The sequence below is a fragment of the Zophobas morio genome, unplaced genomic scaffold (genome assembly GCF_036711695.1).
Source record: "Zophobas morio isolate AGI-343-1 ecotype UQ-CSIRO unplaced genomic scaffold, CSIRO_AGI_Zmor_V1 ptg000029l, whole genome shotgun sequence".
NCBI lineage: Eukaryota > Metazoa > Arthropoda > Insecta > Coleoptera > Tenebrionidae > Zophobas > Zophobas morio.
In genome coordinates this window covers 1345362-1350032 of record NW_026972134.1, presented here as the reverse complement: position 1 = coordinate 1350032, position 4671 = coordinate 1345362, and the positions used below count along the sequence as shown (strand labels likewise).

At 32.8% G+C, this 4671-nt stretch overlaps 1 long non-coding RNA gene across 1 annotated transcript; it reads right to left on the bottom strand.

The window, feature by feature from the left end:
* Window positions 1-3196: 3196 nt before the first annotated feature.
* LOC135137616 (uncharacterized) lies at window positions 3197-4439 on the bottom strand. Its single transcript, XR_010281889.1, has 3 exons — window positions 4381-4439; window positions 3943-4294; window positions 3197-3876 (listed from the first exon to the last, which is right to left on the bottom strand). It is a non-coding gene; the product is annotated as an uncharacterized LOC135137616 (long non-coding RNA).
* Between the last annotated feature and the right edge of the window lie 232 nt (window positions 4440-4671).

Sequence of the window (4671 nt, the reverse complement as noted above, 5' to 3'; positions counted from 1 at the left end):
TTGTACCAAACTGGATAATTACCGGCAGGTTTTTTCTTTGTAGGCACACATTTGCGTAAAATTGGATGTATGGCATCATAAAACATAGTAACTGCATCATGTATATTATTTAAATTCCTAAGAAAATCAAAATTAAGTTCTGCTAGTTCTGTGTAAAGATCAATTAAATTAGCTTTTTTAAAATTAAATTCCAAAATATGATCCCCATGTTTCTGTTTTTTTGTCCTATCATTACTAATACCGAATGTAATCTCCAGTGATGGATGATAAGGATCTTCAGGAGTAACCGAATCAGTTGCCGATGTTACAGAGAGATTAAAGTTCGCATAAATTAAATCTAAAATTCGATTATCACAATTTATATTATTATTATACTGGATGAGCTAATAAAAATTTGACATATTTCCTAAAATTGCTACTTTATTACTAAGAAGAACATCACCTGTAGTACAATTCCAGAACTCTGTAACATTTAAATCACCAAGAATAATAATTTTTGACTCATACAACCAACTCATTGTCATTATACATTCAACAAATACGGAGTATTCATCCACAGAACACCTCGGTGGAATGTATACCAAAACTATGTAAACAGAAAAATTTATGGCAAATTTACATTGAACTACTACTATATCTATCCATGGAATTCTTTTAAGATGGTCATACAAAGGATGTAAATCAACAAGTACTGCCTCATAGTTCTTTCGTATAGCTAGGAGAACCCCTCCCCCTCTAGAAGTTGATGTTTGAATAAATCTGCGATCAGTACGCCATACATTGAATTGATTGAGATCAAATATTTCGGCGTTGTTAACCCCAGAGTTTAGCCATGTTTCACTAAAACAAAATATATCATATTCTAACGATGACAGTGTATTATTGTAAATATCTAAAATTTTGGTGTTTAAACCTCGTACATTCTGATAATAAATGTTGATTTGTTTAAAAGATACAGACTGATTGCAACTGGAACTTGATTGCAGTGATTGTTATTGGATACTAAGTATATTTCGCTTAAAATCTGATGTAGCTCTTTGATACGCACTACAGTTAGCAAGATCCCAAGCTGCGTGTTCTACATCAACTTTATCTTTTTGTCTACCATTCAATACTACGCAATTAACGCATTTGAGATTTTCGCTATTGCAGTCTTTAACAACATGACGTTCAGCACATCTTGGACAGGTTGGCATTCTTTGAGAACATTGCTTTGAAAAATGGTGGTAGCCACAGCAATTGAAGCAGCGCCTTATTTCCACAGCATCATACACCATGCAGCAAGTCCTATGATTAAATAACCGTTCTTAAGTATGTTATTATAAGCCGTAATATCCACTTGAACCTTACAGTGTTCGCTGGTTTATTAAAAGTGTTGTTACCCTTTTTATTCTTTAGAGCAGACCAAGTAATTACTTCACAAGCAGTAGTATCAGAAAATAAATCTTTATTCTGATTCACGATATAATTTGGTAAGATATCATCACCTGAAATACCCACCACTTTAACCCTAGGTTTTAGTTGCGGTAATTCTTTTACCACATACTTTTCACTTAATTTATCAGCAGCTATAACCGATATTTTATCAACATCATCCTTATTAGGACACTTAATGATTAAGCTTCCATTGCGCCCCATCTTAGTATTAGATACCGCTACACCAGATTTTACAGGATCAACAGCATGCAGAACATCAGACTTGGTCACTGATATATTTTGTTTTACATCTTTCGGTTGAAGAATGACAGTGAATGAATTTTTCATTGCTGCTGCATAATTTTTATTACCTGAGGTTGATATCGAGTTACCTTCTATAAGTGATTTTTTAAGTTCTTGGAATTCATTCTCAAAGTGAGTACGTAAATCCACTTTAATCTTTTCAATTTCACTATTCAAATTCTGCGATTGAATTACCGAAAATTTTTCAAAATTTGCACACAAAGTAGCGATATCATCAGCAAGTCCAGTAATGTTCTTTTTTACATTACTGAAGACGGATTTCTCTAAAACCTGACAACTACATTTGCAAGTATCACAAAGATAGAATAAGTTCTTATTTTTTTCTAGCAGTTTAAATTCATTTTCCGTGAAGTTAACACACGAGTAGTGAAACCACTTATTGCAAATACCTTCACAGCCTATTAAACCGTCTTTTTTTGAAGATTTACATTTAGTGCAATTCGACATTGCACTAATCTTTAAGGTCACACTTAATTATCAACATAAGAAGAAAATACACGACAGCAGTAAAGAATGTTTTTACCAGTATACGATCAGCAGTAACGCTGAGTTCCCGCGCTTAACTAAATTAAAAGATTTACAAAGTAACCACTATTAAATATGATGCTATGCTTACACCACTACCTCTCGGATAACGGTTAATTTGTATACACCATTAGTACAAAAATGACTTGTAAATATTCAGTATAAACTCACAAGAAACAGAGAGAACATCCACACACTTGCGACACCTCACTAGTAAAAATGAAACACCCTATATAAACTATATATCTTTACATATTTTGATTGACCTCCTTCTAGGTTTTGAAACTAAAGTTTATTTTTGAAATTATGATGCGACGTTGCCACGTTATTCCAATTTTCTTGACATTTTTTTGCAATGGAAGGGTTTGTGGCGCCATCTATGTGAGCCTGTACCGCGACGTTTCCCCCCATCAGAGGGCTAGTGAGAATTAGTACTTTTTAATCACAGACCACACACTTTAGATGGGAATCTACTGTACTACCAATGGTAATAGAAATAGCGCGCCGCCAGTGGAGGTGGGGACAACTAAATCAAAAATAGCGCGAATTTTAAAGGAATCGCTATTAATAAAAGCATGTGAAAGTGAAGTAGAAAATGTTCATTACGATTCAAGCTATTGTCACCGAAATATTGTTAGGGTGACAATAGCTTGAACCATAATGAACATTTTTTACTGAAGATTGAAATGAAACTTTTCTGTTAAAAAAATAATATTTATTGAAACGATTTAATTAAAACTTAATCTAATTAAATCACACACACAGACAATAATATTTATTCCTACAGGTAACACCCAATTACAGGAATAATATCAGACTAACTAAACTGATTCATGACAGCAACTAAAAAGTATAAATATTTAAAAAACAAAAGTATTTATAACTAATTAAACATTAAACCAAATTTACAATGCAATTACAAATACTACAACTAGAATCTAAATTAATATCATATAAATGTGCAATTTTGTTGAATAAATTAGACATAGCCGAAACTGAAAAGCAAACTGAGATGTTTGTACGGCTAGAATCAGTATAAAACAGAACTATATATTAAATCAATACAGTCTAATTTATTGTGATATAAATTGTATAAAAGTTGATAATAAAAAAGAGATAACGATAATATCAAATTTGTCTTATTATCAACGGGCGGAATGATGTTTCAGACGCTCGATCCAGTGCCGCCGCGTCGATACTTTGATTACAAATATATTTTTCTTTTGAACTATATCAACATAATATAACATTTCAAGATCACAAATCTGTGTTCTTGATTCAAAGCACCTGGCAAAAAGTACTTTACTCGCGTCAACAATCTTGTTCGTAAATACAAGAAACCTTCAATTGTTTTAACTAAATTTTTGGTCGATGGGACTTTTACATATATGCCCTTTTTACTATTCCAAAAACGCATTGATTTAATTACTTTCACAGATTCTTCCCACCACTTTTTATGTCCAGAATCAGTCGAAACCCCTCCTTTAAATGGTTTACTTACTGGCGCTTGTTTTGCATTACCATTGAGGCTGTCAAATAACATATCCATAAACAAGATGAAATCTGCAGTTTACACTGCTTCAGCAGGTAAGCTGTTGTCACACTGAAGACCTAGAAAAAAAAAGAAAAGAAAAATTATTAGTATTAAGATTTTCTGGTAAATACAATATTACTTACCCCATTGTGAAATGCGTTTCATCAAGGATCCCACTTTAAAACTGAACACTTGCGCCATCAATGACACCTTCATCTTGTTCATCGTTTTCTTTTAATTTTGCCACTGACTGCTTGAAACTGTCCATTAGGCGTTTATTCAAGCCAGGGCGGAGTGGAATTTTATTTAATAAATTAATTAATGTCCCAGGTGACGGCAAACAAAAAATCTTGGATAATAAGCGGTATGCTTTCGCACTGGCCTTAAAAAGTGTTAGAGACAATAATTTCTCTTTTAACGTAAATCTGCGACTTTTGGGTTTAAGTTTCTGGTTTCTTAGCTGTTGCTGAATGAAACAAGTTTCATCTTCTACATCTGTAACAATGAAATGATGTTATAAATAATGAGATAATGAGTAGGTATTTCTAGATTCAATAAAATTGTAATTCATGGTTACTCACTTGGGATTACTGGTGATTGAATAAAATCACTAGTTACTGAGGCTGGCTGCTTCTTCAACCATTGACGTCAAATGGACGTCATCTTTCTCTTTCCCTTGTAGGACAACTGCAATACAAAAAGTTGTTGTTCAAAGTCTATTGAAATTAATGGGAATGAACAAATTTACTTTGATATGCAAAGTAATGAAAATGAACAATTTTACGCTGATATGCTTTTCGATGAAACAAAAGAAATTGCAAACGACGAGGCATGCTTTGGATAAGATTTTGGATTATATTCAGCGGAAGATT